This window comes from Sus scrofa, chromosome 13, assembly GCF_054392235.1.
Source record: "Sus scrofa isolate SSC_HxYL_T2T_F1_AM1 chromosome 13, Sscrofa_HxYL_maternal_Yorkshire_Landrace_v2.0, whole genome shotgun sequence".
Taxonomy (NCBI): domain Eukaryota; kingdom Metazoa; phylum Chordata; class Mammalia; order Artiodactyla; family Suidae; genus Sus; species Sus scrofa.
Genome location: NC_139395.1, coordinates 177908879 through 177929171, shown reverse-complemented (window position 1 = coordinate 177929171; position 20293 = coordinate 177908879). Strand labels below are relative to the sequence as shown.

The window sequence follows — 20293 nt, the reverse complement described above, 5'->3', positions numbered from 1 at the left end:
AATGTCAAAGCTTTTGTAATTTTTTCTGGTTCTTTGACCTTTATTTCCCTGAAAAAAGAAAAATACCTTTTTTTTTAATTATATAATGTGTGCCAATAGCAAAAAATGTAGACGGAAAAAGAATAAGGAAGAAAGTAAAAATCCATACTTCAAAACATTAAAAAAATTTTGGTTACCTTCTTTTTACATGTATGTGTATGTGTGTAGGTGTAATCACAGTATTTATTACATATTTATTGTGGGAATTCTTTTAAAATAGGCATTTTCTGGGTTTTTTTTTTTTTTTTTTTTTTTTTTGACTTTTGTCTTTTTGTCTTTTGTTGTTGTTGTTGTTGCTACTTCTTGGGCCGCTCCCGCGGCATATGGAGGTTCCCAGGCTAGGGGTTGAATCGGAGCTATAGCCACCGGCCTAGGCCAGAGCCACAGCAACGCGTGATCCGAGCCGCGTCTGCAACCTACACCACAGCTCACGGCAACGCCGGATCATTAACCCACTGAGCAAGGGCAGGGATCGAACCCGCAACCTCATGGTTCCTAGTCGGATTCATTAACCACTGCACCACCACGGGAACTCCTCTGTTTTTAAATATTTGCCAGCCCCCCAACCTTTTTTTAAGATATAAGTATTAACAGTTTAGTACTTTTTCTTTCATTCCTTTATATATACCATACGATACACACACACACGTATATACACATATACATTACAGGTGCCAAAGATATATGCAGTCATCCCTTGGTATCCACAAAACATTGGTTCTAGGACCCCTGAGGATACCAAAAGCCACAATTGCTCAGTTCTCTATTATAAAATGGTGTAGTATTTGCATAGAACCTACGCACATCCTCCCACATACTTTAAATCATCTGCAGATTACTTACAATATCTAACAAAATGTAAATACTGTGTAAATAATGCCAGCACACAGTAAGTTCAAGTTTTGCTTTTGAGACTTTTCTGTAATTTTTTCCCCAAAATATTTTCCACCCACAGTTTGAATTTGTGGATGCGGATTCTGTGAATATGGAGAACCAACTGTGTAGGGTTGGAGGCTCTGAGGACTGTCATTGTTATTTACTAAAATGGAATTATATTCTGTACACTCTTCTGCATTTTCCTATTCTCAACACTGCATAATGGAAATCCTTTCAAGTCAAATTGCATATGTGTAATTACTCTTTTTAATGGTGTCTCTTATGCCATACTATGAATGTACCATAGTTTTTTCAGTCATTCACCTATTGATATTCTTTTTTTTTTCCACACCATTAACAGTTTTAGAATATAGAATTCTGCATTTCTACCCTACTCATGCAGAAAAATTTTAAGTGATCTTTGTGCTAGGACTTTTAGAAAAGGCCTTTTTGAATGTGGTTTAAAAAGAGATGTTGATTTGTTGGAGTTCCTGTTGTGGCGCAGTAGAAATGAATCCTGCTAGTATCCATGAGGATGTGAGTTTGATCCCTGGCTTCACTCAGTGGGTCGGGTATCTGGCCTTGCCGTGAACTGTGTGTGGTGTAGGTCACAGACGCAGCTTGGATCTGGTATCTCCGAGGCTATGGCTGTGACCAGCAGCTGTAGCTCAGATTCAGCTCCTAGCCAGGGAACTTCTGTATGCTATGGTTGCAGCCCTAAAAATAAAAAGGAGATGTGGATTTGTTGGAACAGAAGTAGTGTGAGGCTTTCTAACAATTCTTGCTGCTTAACCACAATGTCTTTGGCATTTTTATTGGACAAACTCAAATTTATGAAAATATTTGGAGGGAAATTATCCAGCCTGTATTTTTTTGAGATAATCAAAGTGAACATTTTATTCTGTGGCCTTTTAACATTTCGAATTCCATTGGATTTCCTTTCAATAAATCCTACAAATACAAAAGTTAGAGACTACAACACTCTAATAATAGTACATTGAAATGTAAAATTTGAAGTTATTTTTATATTCCTAACTTTTGTCTGATAATAAAATGGAAACAGTAGTTCCCATTGTGGCTCAGTGGATGAAGAACCCAACATAGTGTCTGTGAGGACATGGATTCAATCCCTGGCCTCACTCAATGGATTAAGGATTCGGCACTACCACAAGCTTCAGCGTAAGGTTCAGATGTGACTCAGATCCAGTGTTGTGGTGCTTGTGGTGTAGCCAGAAGCTTCAGTTCAGATTTGACCCCTAGCCTGGGAACTTCCATGTGCTGCGAGTGCGGCCATAAAAAGAAGACAAATATTTTGTCACTGCCACCATTCTCATTTCCAAAATTTTAATAGATTTTTCATTCAGATAGAGATGATTATAAAATACATAGGCGACATAGGGAAAGTAGTAAGGAATAATTGGAATTTTATGAAGTAATTCTTTTTCTTTTGAGTTGCCAAGTCTTGCTTTCTATCAAACAGGGTAGGAATTACCTAACTTTCAGAGATGATTCTTATATTACCTAACCCTTTCAAGTGGCATGATAAATGACAATTGAGGAAAGAATTTTGTATATTTAGTTTGTTTTTTGTTTTTTGTTTTTTCTCTTTTTGCCACCCTGCAACACATGAAGTTCCCAGGCCGGGGATCAGATCCAAACCACAGTTGCAACTTATACCTGCAGCAGTGCCAGAGGCTTCTTACCTGCTATGCAGGGCTGGGGATTGAACCTGTATCCTGGCACTGCAGATACACCCCAATTCCATTGCATCACAGCAGGAACTCCTATATTTAAGGAGTTTTTTAAGGAACCTCCATATTGTTTTCCATAGTGGTTATGCCAATGTACATTCCCACCAACAGTATAGGAGGGTTCTCTTTTCTCTACACCCTCTTTAGCATTTATTGCTTGTAAAATTTTTGATGATGGCCATTCTAACGGTGTGAGGTGATACCTCACTGTAGTTTTGATTTGCATGTCTCTAATAATTAGTAGTATTGAGCATCTTTTCATGTGCTTTTTGGCCATCTGTCTGTCTTCTTTGGAGAAATGTCTGTATAGATATTTTTACCATTTTTTTGATTGGGTTTTTTGATATAAAGCTGTTTGAGATACTTGTGTATTATATGGAGATTAATCCCTAGTTAGTCTCTTCATTTGCAAATATTTTCTCCCATTCTGTGGTTGTCTTTTCATTTTGTTAATGATTTCCTTTGCTTCTAAGTGTAATTATGTCCCATTTGTTTATTTTTATTTTTAATTTTTTGGCCACACCCATGGCATATGGAAGTTCTTGGACCAGGGATTGAATCTGAGCCAACTGTGACCTGTGCCACAGCTGCAGCAACATCAGATCCTTAACCCACTGCACCAGGCAGGCCGGGAATTGAACCTGCCCCTCTGCGGTAACCCAAGCTGCTGTAGCCATATTCTTAACCCACTGTCCCACAGTGGGAACTCCCCCATTTGTTTATTTTTGTTTTTATTTTCATCACTCTAGGGGTTGGATCCAAAAGTATATTGCTGTAATTTATGTCAAAGAGTGTTCTGCCTATGTTTTGCTTGAAGAGTTTTATAGTATCTGGTCTTATGTTTAGATCTTTAATCCATTTTGAGTTTATTTTTGTGTATGGTATAAGAGAACGTTCTAATTTCATTCTGTTAAATGTAGCTGTCCAGTTTTCTCAGTAGCATTTATTGAAGAGACTGTCTTTTCTCCATTGTATATCCTAGCCTCCTTTGTCACAAATTAATTGACCATATGTGCATGGATTAATTTCTTGGCTTTTTGTGCTATTCCACTGATCTTTATTTCTGTTTTTGTGCCCATACCATCCTGTTTTTGTTTTTATTTTTGTCTTTTGGGGGCTGCACCCTTGGCATGTGGAGGTACCCAGGCTAGGGGCCGAATCAGAGCTGTAGCTGCTGGCCTACGTCACAGCCACAGCAGCACCAGATCCGAGACATGTCTGCAACTTACACCACAGCTTATGGCAACACCAGGTCCTTTACCCACTGAGCAAGGCCAGAAATTGAACCTGCGTTCTCATAGGTACTAGACAGATTCTTTTTTGCTGAGCTACGATGGGAACTCCCATGTACCATACAGTTTTGATGACTGTAGCTTTTGTAGTATAGTCTGAAGTCAGGGACATGATTATTCCAGCTCTGTTTTTCTTTGTTAAGATTGCTTCAGAGTCTTTTGTATTTCCATAGACATTTAAAAATTTTTTGTTCTAGTTCTTTGCAAAATGCCATAGGTAATTTAATAGAGATTGCACTGAATCTATAGATTATTTAAGTAGTATAGTCATTTTGATGGCACTGATTCTTCTCCCAGCCTATTTATGTGACTTTTTCCCTTTTAAAAACTTAGCAGTTTTTTATCTGGGTTGAGAAGGTATTTTTAATTCTACATTTCTGTTTTGATAATCTTTGCACTTTCTCCCCAAATAATGTTGTGGTATTGACTAAAAAATGAAATACTTCCTTTAAAATCTGCTTTAAATACAGTGGGAACCTTTGTTTCCTTAACTGAAGCCTTGTCCATATATATTTACATACGTCCTAATGCATTTATTTTATAAAATAGATTCCCAAAGGAGGGATTTCTCAGCTGAAGTATATATGAACATTTTCTTAAATTGAAATATAAATTGTAATGCAGTGAAATGCTCAGATCTTAAGTATATAGTTCTGTGATTTTGACAAATGCATTCATACACTTAAGTAAGTACACTTCCAGTCAAGAAAAAACTTTTTTATTCCCCAAAAAGTTCTCTCATGCCCCTTTCCAGTCAACACCCCACACCTGGAGCTCAGGAACTACTAATATGATTTTGAACATCAAATTAATTTTACCTATTCTACAATCTCATATAAATGGGGAAAAGGTATATATATTTTTGTGCCTAGGTTTTTTTCCTTTGACATAGTGTTTTGGGAAATCCCTCATGTATATATCACTTCTTGACTCCTTTAGCTTGCTACATAATATTCTATTAGATGAATATGCCACAGTTTGTTTATCTAGTCTCTTATTGATCAGGACTGTTTCTGGTTTTAGTACAATTATTTTCATTTCTTTTTCTTTTTCTTTTTTTTTTTTTTTTTTTTTTTTTTTAGGGCAGTACCTGTGGCATATGGAAGTTCCCAGGCTAGAGGTCAAATTGGAGCTACAGCTGCTGGCCTATGCCATAGCCACAGCAATACCAGATTTGAGCCGTATTTGCAACCTATGCCACAGCTTGCAACAATTCGGGATCCTTAACCCAGTAGACAAGGCCAGGGATTGAGCCTGCATCCTCATGGACACTAGTCAGATTCTGAGCCACAACAGGAACTCCTGGCTTAGGGCAATTATGAATGAAAGCTGGCATGAACATTTTTTTTGAGATATAAATTGACATGATATTAAATCAATTTCAAGTATACAACATAAAGATTTGATATTTGCATGTACAGTTGGCCCTAAAAGAACTGGGATTTGAACTGCACAGATCTATTTATATGCTAATGTTTTTTCAATGAGTGCTACCCGATCCGAGGATGGTTGAATCCACAGATGTGGAACTGCATATAAAGAAGGCCGACAATGAAGTTATTCCCAGGTTTTTGACTTTTCAGGAATTGATGCCCCAACCTCCACATTGTTCAAGGATCAACTGTATTATACAGTGATCACCACAGTAAATTTAATTGATATCCATCACAACACGTAGAATTTTTTTCATGTGATAGGAACTTTTAAGAGCTGCTCTGAGCAACTTTAAAATACTTAATACAGTATTATTAACTGTAGTCATCATTCTGTACAACACATCTCATGAATTATTTTAAAACTGGAAGTTTGAACTTTTTGACCCTCTTCACCCATTTCGAGCTCCCCCAAACTCCCGCTGTGCTGGCAACAACCAGTTTGTTTTCTGTATCTATAAGTTTATTGTATTTTGTGGTTTTTTAAATTACACATATAGGTAAGATCATATGGTTTTTGCCATTTATGTCAAAGAGTATTCTGCCTTTGTGCTCTTTAGGAGCTTTATGGTTTCAGGTAGTTTTTAATCCATTTTGAGTTTATTTTTTTGTATATGGTATTAGAGCATGTTCTAATTTCATTCTTTTACATGTAGCTGTCCAGTTTTCCTAGCACCACTTGTTGAAGAGACTGTCTTTTTTCCATAGTGTATTATTGCCTCTGTTGTAGATTAAATGACTGTTATTGCATGAGTTTATTCCTAGGCTCTCTATTCTTTTCCATTGATCTATTTGTCTGTTTTTGTGCCAGGAGCATACTGCTTTGTTGATAGTAGCTTTGTAGAATAGTCTGAAATCAGAGACATGATTTCTCCAGTTTTGTTCTTTCTCAAGATTGTTTTATTTGGAGTCTTTTCAGATTCTATACAAATTTAAAAATTATTTGTTCTGGTTTTGTAAAAAATGTCATTTGTTTTTTGATAGGAATTGAGCTGAATCTGTAGATTGCCTTGGGTAGTATGGTCATTTTAACAATATAGATTCTTCCAATTCAAGAATATGGTATATCTTTTCCATCTGTTTGTATTATCATCAATTTCTTTCATCAGTGTCTTATACTTTTCAGAGTAAAGGTCTTTCACCTCCTTAGGTAGGTTTATTCCTGGGTATTTTATTCTTTTTGATGCAGTTGTAAATGGGATTGTTTCCTTAATTTCTCTTTCTGATAGTTCATTGTTAGTGTATAGAAATGCAACAGATTTCTGTATATTAATTTTGTATCCTGAAACATCACTGAATTCATTAATGAGCTCTGTTAGTTTTTTGGTATAATCTTTAGGATTTTCCATATGTAGGATTATGTCATCTACAAAGGGTTAAAATTTTACTTCTTCCTTTCTAGTTTGGATTCCTTTTATTTCTTTTTCTTGTCTGATTGGTTTGGGTAAGACTTCCAATATAATTTTGAATAAAGGTTATAATTGTGGGCATCCTTGTCTTGCTCCTGATCTTGGAGAAAATGCTTTCAGTTTTTCACCATTGAGTATGATGTTAGCTGTGGGCTTGTCATTTATGGCCTTTATTATGTTGAGGTATGTTCCCTCTATACCCACTTTCTACAGTTTTTTTAAATGGTTAATAAATGTTGAATTTTTTCAAAAGCTTTTTCTGCATCTACTGAGATAATCATATAGTTTTTATACTCCAGTTTGTTAATGTGGTATATTACAATGGTTAATTTGCCGATATTGAATAACCCTTGCATCCCTGAGATGAATCCTGCTTGACATGGTGTATGATCCTTTTGATATATTGCTGGATTTGGTTTGCTAATATCTTGTTAAGGATTTTTATATCTGTATTCATCAGTGGTATTGGCCTGTAATTTTCTTTTTTATGTGATGTTTTTGTCTGCTTTTGGTACCAGAGTGGTGCTGGCCTTCTAGAATGAATTTGTAAGCATTCTTTCCTCTGCAAATTTTGGAATAGTTTTAGAAGGCTGTTAACTCTTCTCTAAATATTTGGCAGAATTCACCTGTGAAGCCATCTGCTCTTACACTTATGTTTGTTGGGAGTTTTGGTTTTTTGGTTTTGTTTTTACTACTGATTGAATTTCATTATTGGTAATTGATCTATTCATATCTTCTGTTTCTTCCTGGTTCAGTATTCAAAGACTGTACACTTCCAGGAATCTGTCCATTTCTTCTAGATTGTCCATTTTCTTTTTTCTTTTTTCTTTTTCCTTTTTTTTTTTTTTTTTTTTGTCTTTTACGGCCATACCCATGGCATATGGAGGTTCCCAGGCTAGAGGTTGAATTGGAGCTGTAGCCACCACCCTATGCCACAGCCACAGCCACATCAGATCCAAGCCATGTCTGTGGCCTACACCACAGCTCACAGCAACACTGGATCCTTAACCCACTGAGCAAGGCCAGGTATCGAACCTGCAACCTCATGGTTCCTAGTTGGATTCATTAACCACTGAGCCACGACAGGAATGCCCTGTCCATTTTATTGACATGTAGTTGTTTGTAGTGGTCTCTTATTTGTCCATTTCTTCTATATTGTCCACTTTATTGACATATAGTTGTTTATAGTGGTCCCTAATGATGCTTTGTATTTCTCTAGTGTCAGTTGTAACATCTCCATTTTCACTTCTGATCTAATTGACGGGGGGTTCTCCTTTTTTTCTTTGATGAGTCTTACTAAATGCCTATCAATTTTTTTTCGTCTTTTCAAAGAACCAGCTCTTAGTTTCATTGATCTTTTCTATTTTTTTATCTTTTATTTATTTCTGCTATAATCTTTATGATTGCTTCCCTTCTACTAACTGTAGGTTTTGTTTGTTCTTTTTTGAACTCCTTTAGATATAACGTTATGTTTTTTATTTGAATTTTTTTTCCTGAGGTAAACTTGTCATATAAACTTTCTTCTTAAAAGTGCTTTTACTGTGTCACATAGATATTGGATTCTTATGTTCTCATTTTAATTTTTCTACAGGTATTCTTTTATTTCCTCTTTGATTCCTTCAGTGATCCTTCAGCTATTTAGTAGCATAATGGTTACTTGCCATATGTTTGTGGTTTTAGTTATACTTTTTTTCCTTGAATTTGATTTCCTAGTCTCATAGCATTATCGTTGGAACAGATGCTTGATATGATTTCACTTTTCAGCAATTTATAGAGGTCTAGCATATGATCTATCCTGGAGAATGCTTCATGTGCACTTGAAAAGAATTGTGTATTTTAATGCTTTTGAATGGAATTATGTATGTTATATATATAATATTTATATCATATATGTATACACACACACACACATACTAAGTTCATATGATCTATAGTGTCATTTAAGGCTTTTGTTTCCTTACTGATTTTCTGAATGAATAATCTATCCATTGATGTAAGTAGAGTGTTAGAGATTCCTGCTGTTGTTGTGTTACTGTGAATTTTTACCTTTATGTCTGTTAATATTTTCTGTATTTACATAGGTGCTTCTGTGTTGGGGGCATATATATTTTCAGTTGTTATATCTTCTAGGATTGATCCCCTGATCATAATGTAATGTCCTCTTTTGCCTCTTATGACAGACTTTATCTTGAAGTCTATTTTATCTGATATAAATATTGCTTCCCTGGCTTTCTATGATTTCCATTTGCACGGAATACCTTTTTCCATCACCTCACTTTCATTCTGTGAGTGTCTTTAGATCTGAAGTGAGTCTCTTGTAGGCAGCATATATATAGGTCTTGTTTTGGTATCCATGCAGCTGCTCTGTATCTTTCAACTGGTGTATTTAATCCTTTTACATTTAAAGTCATTATTGTTATTTATGTTCTTATTTCTATTTTATTAAATGTTTTGAGTTGTCTTTCTAGGTCTTTTTTTTTTTTCTTTCCCTCTTTTGTTTTCCTTTTTTTTTTTTTTTTTTTTTTTTTGTCTTTTTAGGGCCATACCCATGGCATATGGAGGTTACCAGGCTAGGGGTCGAATCAGAGCTGTAGCTGCTGGCCTACACTACAGTTACAGCAATGCCAGATCCAAGCCACATCTGTGACCTACAACACAGCCCATGGCACCACCTGATCTTTAACCCACTTAGTGAGGCCAGGGATCAAACCTGTGTCCTCATGCTTACTAGTCAGATTTGTTTCCACTGAGCTATGATGGGAACTCCTGTTTTCCTGTAATTTGATGGATATCTTTAGTGTTTTGGATTTCTTTTTCTTCTTTGTATATAAATGTATTATAGATTTTTGAATTGTGATTACCATGAGGTTTATATGTACCTGTATATATATATGATTGTTTTAAGTTGCTTATCCTTTAGTTTCAAATGCATTTTAACATTCCTTCATTTGTATTCTCCTTCCTTTATGATCACTGTTATTAATATCATATTTTGCATCTAACTGTTTTGTGTTTCTTTTAACTAGTTATTGTGGATATAGATGATTTTATTACTTTTGACTTTTAATCTTCCTACTACCTTTTTGCATGGATGATTTCTTGTCTTTACTATATGTTTGCCTTTCCAATTTTTCTCTTCATGATTTTTATATTGCTCATTGTTTTCTTTTTCACTTTGAGAAGTTCTGTTAATATTTCTTATACAACTGGTTTGGCAGTACCGAACTCTTTTAGCCTTTTGCTTATCTGTAAAGCTTTTAATTTCTCCATCAAATCTGAATGAGAGCCTTGCTGGGTAGATTATTCTTCGTTGTAGGTTTCTCACTTAAAAATCATGCCACTCCTGGAGTTCCCGTCGTGGCGCAGTGGTTAACGAATCCGACTAGAAACCATGAGGTTGCGGGTTTGGTCCCTGCCCTTGCTCAGTGGGTTAACGATCCGGCGTTGCCATGAGCTGTGGTGTAGGTTGCAGACTCGGCTCGGATCTCGCTTTGCTGTGGCTCTGGCGTAGGCCTGTGGCTACAGCTCCGATTCAACCCCTAGCCTGGGAACCTCTATATGCCGCGGGAGCGGCCCAAGAAGTAGCAACAACAACAACAACAACAAGACAAAAAACCAAAAAAAAAAAAAAAAAAAAAAATCATGCCACTCCTTTCTGGCCTGCAGTTTCTGCTGAAAAGTCAGATGGTAGCCTTATGGGAGTTGCCTTGTATATTACTTGTTGCTTTTCCCTTGCTGTTTTTAATATTCTCTCCTTAGCCTTAATTTTTTACCATTTTAATTTCACTGGCTTAGTGTGTTCCTCTTTGGGTTCATCCTATATGGGGCTCTGTGCACTTCCTGGACTTGAATGCCTCTTTCCTTTACCAGATTAGGGAAATTTTTAGTAATTATATCTTCAAATTTGTTCTCTGGTGCTTTCTCTCTCTTCTACTTGTGGCACCCCTATAATGCAAATATTAGTGTGCTTGATGATGCCCCAGAGGTTTCTTAAACTCTAAACCCATTTCTTTCTTTTTTCCTTTCGTTTTTTTTTTGTTTTTTTTTAAATATTTTTATAGTTAATTTGCAATGTTCTATCAATTTCTGCTGTACAGAAAAGCAACTCAGTTATACATACATATATACATACACACTCTTTTTCTCACATTATCCTCCATCATGTTCCATCGCAATGTGATTTGTTCTAGTGATTGATTATAGTTCCCTGTGCTACACAGGAGGAACTCATTGCATATCTGCTCCAAATGCTATAGGTTGCATTTACTAACCCCATACTCCCAGTTCATCCCACTCCCTCCCCCTCCCCCTTCTCAACTACAAGTCTGTTCTCCAAATCCATGAGTTTGTTTCTTTTCTATAGACAGGTTCATTTGTGCCATATATTAGATTCCAGATATAAGTGATATCATATGGTATTTGTCTTTCTCTTTCTGACTTACTTCACTTAGTATAAGAATGTTTAGTTCCATCCATGTTGCTTCAAGTGGCATTATTTTCTTTTTTATTACAGAGTAGTATTCCACTGTGTATATGTACCACATCTTTGTAATCCATTCATATGTTGATGGATGTTTAAGTTGTTTCCTTGTCTTGGCTATTGTGAATAGTACTTCAATGAACATAGGGGTACATGTATCTTTTTCAATGAAAGTTTTATCCAGATATGCCCAGGAGTGGGGTTTCTGGATCATATGGTAGTTCTATATTTAGCTTTCTGAGATACCTCCATACTGTTCTCCATAGTGGCTGTACCAGTTTATATTCACGCCAACAGTGTAGGAGGGATCCCCTTTCTCCACACCCTCTCCATTGTTTGTAACTTGTGCACTTACTAATGATGGCCATTCTGACTGGTTTGAGGTGGTACTTCATTGTAGTTTTGATTTCTAGTTCTCTAATAATTAGTGAAGTTGAGCATTTTTTCATGTCTGTTGGCTATCTGTATGTGTTCTTTGGAGAGATGTCTATTCGGGTCTTCTGCCCATTTTTCAATTGGGTTGTGGTTTTTGTTGTTTTGTTTTTGCTGTTGAAGTGTGTCAGTTGTGTTTATATTTTGGAATTAGGTGCTTGTTGGTTGCTTCATTTGAAACTATTTTCTCCCATTCCATAGGTTGTCTTTTTTTTTTTTAATGTGCCAAAATTTGTAAGTTTGATTAGGTCCCATGGGTTTATTTTTGTTTTTATTTCTATTGCCTTGGGAGACTGAAAAAACATTTGTGAGGTTTATGTTAGAAAATGTTTTGCCTCTGTTCTCTTCTAGGAGTTTTAGGGTGCCTTGTATTATGTTTAAGTCTTTAAGCCATTTTGAGTTTATTTTTGTGTATGGTATGAGAGTGTGTTCTAATTTCATTAATTTATATGCATCTGTCTAGTTTTCTCTGCACCACTTGCAAAAGAGACTGTCTTTTCTCCATTTTATATTCTTGCCTCCTTTGTTGAAATTTGACCATACATAGGTGTCTGGGTTTATTTCTGGGTTCTCTGTTCTGTTCCATTGGTTTGTGTGTCTGTTTTTCTACCAGTACCACACTGTCTTGTTTACTGTAGCTTATTAATATTGTCTGAGGTCTGTAAGAGTTGTGTCTCCTGCTTGGTTTTCATTCCTCAGGATTGCTTCAGAAATTCTGGGTCTTTTGTGGTTCCATATAAATTCTTTGATTGTTTCTTCTAGTTCTGTGAAAAATGTCATAGGTAAATTGATAGGGATTGCTCTGAATCTGTAGACTGCTTTGGGTAGAATGGCCATTTTAACAATATTGATTTGTCCAATCTAGGAACATGGAATATATTTCCATTTCTTTGAATCCTCTTTAATTTCCTCGATTAATATTTTATATTTTTCAGCATATAAGCCTTTCACCTCCTTGGTCAGGTTTATTTCTATGTATTTAATTTTTTTAGGTACAATTTTAAAAGGTATTGTATTTTTATATTCCTTTTCTAATATTTCATTGTTAGCATGCAGAAATGCAACCGATTTCTGAATGTTAATAATGTATCTTGCTACTTTGCTGAATTCATTGATCACTTTGAGTAGTTTTTGTGTGGCGTCCTTAGAATTTTCTATATATAGTATCATGTCATCTGCATAGAATGACAATTTTACCTCTTCTCTTCCATTTTGGATACCTTTTATTTCTTTTGTCTGATTGCTGCAGCTAGGACTTCCAATACTAGGTTGAATAAAAGTGGAGAGAGTGGGCTTCTTTATCTTGTTCCAGATTTTAGCAGGAAGAATTTCAGATTTTCTCCATTGAGTATTAAATAGGCTATGGATTTGCCATAAATGGTTTTTATTATGTTAAGGTAAGTTCCTTCTATAGCCACTTTGGTAAGAGTTCTTATCATGAATGGATGTTGAATTTTGTCATGTGCTTTTTCTGTGTCTATTGAGATGATCAGATGTTACTTTTTTTCTTGTTAATGTGGTATATGATGTTGATTGATTTGCATATGTCGAACCACTTTTGTGAACCTGGGATGAATCCCACATGGTCATGGTGTATGATCTTTTTTACGTTGTTGGATTTCTTTGGCTAAAATTTTGTTGAGAATTTTTGCATCTGTATTTATCAAAGATGAATGGCCTATAATTTCCATTTTTGGTATTATCTTTATCTGGTTTTGGTATTGGGGGATGGTGGCATCATAGAATGTCTTTGATTATTTTGGGATTATTCATTCTTCTTCAACCTTTTGGAAAAGTTAAGGAGGATGGATATAAGTTCTTCTTTGTATGTTTCTTAGAATTCACCTGAGAAGCCATCTGGTCCTGGAATTTTATTAGTAGGAAGCATTTTTATTAGATATTCAATTTCATTTCTAGTGATTTGTCTGTTCAGTTGATCTATTTCTTTTTGATTCAGTTTTGGTGGGCTGTATGTCTCTAGAAAATTGTCTATTTCTCCTATATTTTCAAACTTGTTAACATAAAATTGTTCATAGTATTATGGTTTTTATTGTGTTTCTACAGTATCCATTGAGATTTCTCCTTTTTCATTTCTCATTTTATTTATTTGAATTCTTTCTTCTCTCTTCTTGGTGAGTCTGGCCAGAAGTTTGTCAATTTGGTTGACCCTTTGAAAGAACCAGCTCCTGGTTTTATTGATTTTTTTCTATTGTTTTTTGAAACTCTATTTTATCCATTTCCTCTCCAATCTTTATGATTTCCTTCCTTGTGCTGACTTGAGGTTTTCTTTGTTCTTCTTCTAATTCTTTAAGGTGGTGGGTTAAGTTGTCAATTTGAGATTTTTCTTCATTTTTGAGGAAGTCCTGTATTGCTGTGAACTTCCTTCTAAGCACTGCTTTTGTGGCATCCCATATATTTTTAATGGTTGCATTTTCGTTATAATTTGTCTCAAGGTATTTTTTAATTTCCCTTTTGATTTCCTCATTGACCCATTGGTTTTTTAGTAACATGTTGTTTAGTCTCCATGTAGTCAGTTTTTTCTCATTTCTTTTCCTATAGTTGATTTCTAGTTTGATGCCATTGTGGTCAGAGAAGATTCTTGAAATAAGTTTCTATACTCTTCAATTTGTTGAGGTTAATTTTGTGCCCCATTGTGTGGTCAGTCCTTGAGAGTGTTCCATGTGCTCTTAAAAAAGAATGTTTATTATGATTTTTTTGTATGTAGTGTCCTGAAAATATCAATTAACTCTAACTTTTCCATTGTGTCATTTAGGATCTCTGTTGCCTTATCGATTTCTATCTAGAGGATCTGTCCATTGATGTGAGTAGGATGTTAAAGCTCCTACTATTATTATATCCCCATCAATTTCTTCTTTTATGTCTGTTACTCTTTGTTCTATATATTTGGGTGCTCCTATATTAGTGACATATATTGACGAATGTAATATCCTCATCTTGAATCAATCCTTTTATCATTAAATAGTGTCCTTCTTTTTCTTTATGACCTCCATTTTGTAGTCTATTTTGTCTAATGTGAGTATTGCAACTTTTGCTTTCCTGTCTTTTCCATGTTCATGAGATATCTTATTCCATCCCCTCACTTTCTTTTTATTGTATTTTTAATGATTTTTATTTTTTCCATTATAGTTGGTTTACAGTGTTCTGTCAGTTTATACTCTACAGCAAAGTGACCCAGTCACACATATATAATCATTCCTTTTCTCACATTATCCTCCATCAAGTTCCATCACAGTGACTAGGTATAGTTCCCTGTGCTAAACAGCAGCATCTCACTGCTTATCCACTTCAAATATAATAGTTTGCATCTATTAACCCCAGACTCCCAGTCCATCCCACTCCCCTCCCTCCCCCTTGGCAACAAGTTTGTTCTCCAAGTCCATGAGTTTCTTTTCTGTGGCAAGGTTCATTTGTGCTTTATATTAGATTCCAGCTATATGTGATATCATATGGTATTTGTCTTTCTCTTTCTGACTTACTTCACTCAGTATGAGAGTCTTTAGTTCCATCCATGTTGCTTCAAATGGCATTATTTTGTTCTTTTTTATGGCTGCACAGTATTCCATTGTGTATACATAGCACATCTCCTTATCCATTCATCCATCTGTGGACCATCCCCTTACTTTTGTTTGTTTTGTTGTTTTTTTACTTTTTAGTGCCACACCTGCAGCATATGGAGTTTCCCCAGCTAGGGGTCAAATCAGAGCTACAGCTGCCAGCCTGTGCCACAGCTGCAGCAACACAGGATCCCAGCCATGTCTGCGACCCACAGTTCAGCTCACGGCAACACCAGATCCTTAACCCACTGAGCAAGGCCGGGGATTGAACCTGTGTCCTCATGGATGCTAGTCAAATTCGTTAACCACTGAGCTCTGCCTCTTTCAAATTATGTGTCCTTTGCCCTAAGGCGAGTCTCCTGTAGGCAACATATTGTAGACTCTTGTTTTTTTATACAGTCTGCCACTCTATATCTTTTGGTTAGAGCATTTAGTCCATTGACATTCAAGGTAATTATTGATAAATATTTATTTATTGCCATTTTATACTTTGTTTTCCAGTTAATTTTATATTTCTCCTTTGTTTCTTTTTTCGGTTAGACTGTTTCCTTTCATTTTATGCTTTTGTCCTCTTCTTTTTAGTTTTTGTGAATGTATTGTTTGGTTTTCGTTTATGGTTTTTGATAGGTTCCCAGAAGAATGTAAACAGACCACCCCCAACCCCAAATGTGGCTGTTCACCTTGGACACCTGCTTGCATCCCAGCACAAGATCTATATTGTTTCCTGGAATGTGGGTGCTCAAGTTGGGCATCAAGAAACATTGGCCTCTGGAATACAACTGCCTGCGTAGATTAACCACCTATAAGTATTAACTGCCCTCTGTCATGGGACTCAACCCCCTACCCCTCCCTCGACCTTCTGCTCCTCCTTCTTTGTTATTCCTGCCCTAAGTTCCCACCATGAACTCCAGCCACATTTCCACCACAGATCCTTTATAAGCTTAGTATCTCCTCACAGTCAGGGCTGGCACCATCTTGAGCTCAGCCCAACCCCCTCTAATGCCTTAATAAATCTCTCTTCTTTACCAACTTGGCCTTTTGCATTCCTCCCTAAGCTAACCTAACAGTTGCCCTATTTTTCAAGTGGGTTAGCCCCTTCCTGTATCTGCTTGCTTTAGCCTGATAGTGATAGAGGCTCAAATACATTCTTAGAAAAAGAATCTAGATTTTCTTACTTTCTTTCCCCACATTTTATGATTTTGATGTCCTTTTTTTTTTTAACATCTTCATGTTTGTCCTTTTGCTGTTCTTTGTGTTTATTGTCATTTTTACAATAGTTTTTTTTTTTCATTTTAGATCCATATGCTGGCTTTTTTAAATGATTACTTTCTAGTTGTGATTTCCTCCATCCTATTTCTTCTTACTTCTATTTTATTTAGAAGAGCCCTTTCAGTATTTCTTTTAGAATGAGTTTAGTATTGCTGTACTCTTTCAGTTTTTGTTTGTTGGAGAAATTTTTTATTTCTCCTTCTATTTTAAATGATATTCTTGCTGGGTAGATTATTCTAGGATGCATATGTTTTCCTTTTGGAACTTTGAATATATTTTGCCACTCTCTCCTGGTCTATGGTGTTTCTGCAGATAAATCAGCTGATGACCTTATGTGGGTTTCCTTATAATTAATGCTTTGTTTTTCTCTCGCAGACTTTAGAATCTTTTCTTTATCTTAAACTTTTTCTGTTTTTATTATAATATGTCTTGATGTGGGCCTGTTTGGGTTCAATTTGTTTGGGGTCCTCTGTGCTTCCTGTATCTTGATATCTGTTTCCTTTATATTTGGAAAGTTTTCAGATTTAATTTCTTCAAATATATTTTCAACCCCTTTTTTCTTTTTCTTCTCCTTCTGGAATCCCTATTATGCATAGGTTGGCCCACTTTATATTATCTCATAGATGTCTTATATTGCTCTCATGTTTTTTCATTTGGTTTTCTGTCTGCTGTCCTGATTGGGTGATTTCCATTATTCTGTCTTCCAAGTCACTTATTTGTTCCTCTGCACTATTCATTCTGCTCTGTAGTGCCTTTAACTCAGTTTGCATCTCTGTAAATGAATGCTCTAATTTTTCTTGGTTCCTCATATTTTCTAGTTCCTTTCTAAAGTAATCTGCATTGATATTCCTATCCACTCCTAATTCTTTCATATTTACCCTTAATTCTTTCAGTATTTTCACTATCTTCTTTTTGAACTCAGTGTCTGTTAGACTGCAGAGGTTTGTTTCATTGTTTGCTGCTTCAGGTGGAGTCTCCTGTTCTTTTAACTGGGATTGGTTCCTGAGTTTCTTCATTTTGCTTATATTTTTCTCATTCTGTGAGTTTGGGGAAACTAACTACTGTATTCTTGGAGGGCTATTCATATGCTAGAGCATCCCTGGGTGTTTTGTGAGGGCTTACTATTTATTTTCAGCCTGAGGGTTTGGATGCTTGTTGTCTCTTTCCTCAATGTATGCAGGCTGTTATCCCCTTGATTTGGTGCTGAGCATGCTTCCAGGGAGATGGAGGCAGTGGGCAGGGCTAGTAGCCAGTGATTCGTTGCTGGGCCCTTGACATTAGCAGGGACCCTCAGGAAGGTGGCACAAGCTGCCCCTAGTTGGGAAATGGCAGTGAGCCTCAAGCAGGCTTAGGTGGCTCCTGCAACATTTGGCAGTGGCAGTGGCAGGGCTTTTGCATTTGCATGGGAGTGAGAGCTACAAGTTTGGTGCTCACTTGCAATGCCCTCCTCCATGTCAACCTCTGATATGACTAGGAAAAAAAGGTCATTTTTGTTCACAGACCCCCTAGTCTTGGTGGGCCATGCCCACCTTTGGAGTCAGAGATATCTGTGGTGTTTGCCCCCACCACTTGTAGACCACACAAAAAAATGCCCCATCACTCAGTCCATTCAGGAGGCATAGGCACCCATAGCCAGCACAAGAGAGGCTTTCACCTGTAGCCTGCTCAAGAGGTGCCTTGCTGCCCATAGCCCCACCTTCTGAGAGTCTGCACATATGCAGAAAAAGATATTCCTGTGGTTGTTCACCACTCCCCAGCAATGGCGTCTTGCTTCTCCTGTGGACCCAGACCTCATTCTGGGTTCCCACAGCTGTGGGACTCTGCTCCCCAGCCCTTGGCGCACTGCTCCCTAGCTCCCTAGCTCCCTCAGGCTGTGTCCACATGGCCAAGCCTAATCTTTTCCCCAGAACTCACCTCTGAAGCCCAAGTCTCATTGCCAGCCACCACTTGAGCATCTCAGGCTATCACGTCCAGCGATGGTAGAACCAGTGGTTTTTACAGCTTTCTCTCTGCTTTGCTCTCCTCAGTCCAGCTGCTGTGCTTTCTCTGCAGCTTTGAGGTCTCTCTGTCTCAGCTGATCTCTTCATCAGTTAGGTGGCTTCCCAGGGTTGAATTCCTTTCCTCTTTCACAGCTCCCCTCAGGAGTTCTGGTCCCATCCTGCCTCCTTTTTTGCTCTCTTTTTTTTTTTTCCTTTTGTTCTACCCAGTTCTGTGGAGGGATTTTTGCCCTTTTTGGAGCTTTAAGGTCTTCTGCCAGCATTCAGTAGATGTTCTGTGTGAATCATTCTACATACAGATTTTTTTTTTTTTTTTTGGTGTTTGTGGGAGGAGGTGAGCACCACATCTTACTCCTCCCCAGTCTTGATCCCAACTCTTAAACCCATCCTTTCATTCTTTTTTCTTTTTCTGCCACTCTCAGTGGTTTCTGCTACTCTCTCTTCCAGCTTCCTAATCTGTTCCTCTGTATCATTTAGTCTGCTGTTAATTCCTTCTAGTGTTTTTTTCATTTCAGTTACTGTATTTTTCATCTCTGGTTGTTTTTTTTTTTTTTTTTTTTAGGTCTGCACCTGTGGCATATGGAGGTTCCCAGGCTAGGGTCGAATTGGAGCTGTAGCAGCCAGCCTACACCATAGCCACAGCAATGCAGGATCCAAGCCGCGTCTGTGACCTACACCACAGCTCACAGCAACGCCAGATCCTTAACCCACTGAGCGAAGTTAAGGATCGAACCCACAACCTCATGGTTGCTAGTTGGGTTTGTTAACCACTGAACCAAACAGGAACTCCAGTTTTTTAACCCTTTGTTTAAAATTTCTAATTTCTCTCTCTGTGCATTCATTCTTCTCCAGAGTTCTTTGATCTTCTTTATGATCACTACCCTGAACTCCTCAAGTAGATTCCCTGCTTTCACTTCACTTAGTTTTTCTTTTGGAGTTTTATTTTGTCCTTTTTTTGAAAATAAGATTTTGTGTAAACCTTTAAAAGTGAAGTCTCTACTTCCCCCAGCCTCTGGGATTCCCACAAGTGAGCCCTACAAGACTTCAAAACCAAATGCTCTAAGGTTTTATCTTCTCAGTGCAAGACCCCTGAGCTGAGGTGCCTAACACGGGGCTTGGATCTCTCACGAATCTCTGCAGTTATATTTATTCTTCCATTTGTGGACTGCCTTCTCAGGGGTATGGAATTTGACTATATTTCAACTCTACCCCCTCTTACTCATCTGTTGTGCTTTCTTTACATATTTCGTTGTTGAATATCTTTTCTGGTAGGTTCTGGTCTTTTTCATTAGTGCTTATTCTGCAGATGGTTGTGATTTTGGTGTGTCCATGAAAGGAAGTGAGCTCAGTGTACTTCTACTCCAACATTCTGCACCTGAAAGCGTAGAGAATAAACTCCATGGGGACAGTCCAGGAAACGAAAGCTCTGTGTGGCAATTTAAGAAAGACATCTAGGAGAAGCAGTAGCACAGGCAGTCATCAGATGTCAGAGAGTGCAAATCTGGAGCTTTTTCCTCACATAAACACCACTTCCCACACATTGTCCCAAAGTTGCCTCCTCATTCAGTCCTGCAGAGCATAATCACACATCTTCCACATTCTTACTGATTTTTTTGTCTACTTGTTCTATCAATTTCAGAAAGAGGGGTATTGAAATGTCTACTGTGATTGTGGGTTTATTTTGTATTTCCCCTTTAATACTCTCAAATTTTTCTTACGTATTTGGAAGCTTATCTTTTA

General features: G+C 37.0%; 1 protein-coding gene across 8 annotated transcripts in view; it reads left to right on the top strand.

Annotated features, from left to right (window-relative positions):
* Window positions 1–20293, top strand: part of ARL6 (ADP ribosylation factor like GTPase 6) — a 47094-nt gene that overhangs the window by 16021 nt on the left and 10780 nt on the right. For 3 of the 8 annotated variants that reach the window (XR_014823575.1, XR_014823579.1, XR_014823576.1), the window contains one exon: window positions 15915–19732. The exons of 3 other annotated variants lie outside the window; for them this stretch is intronic. The gene's annotated coding sequence lies outside the window, so the exon portion shown is untranslated. The remainder of the gene's footprint in view (window positions 1–15914; window positions 19733–20293) is intronic. 2 more of the 8 variants (XR_014823578.1, XR_014823577.1) reach the window with 1 other exon arrangement.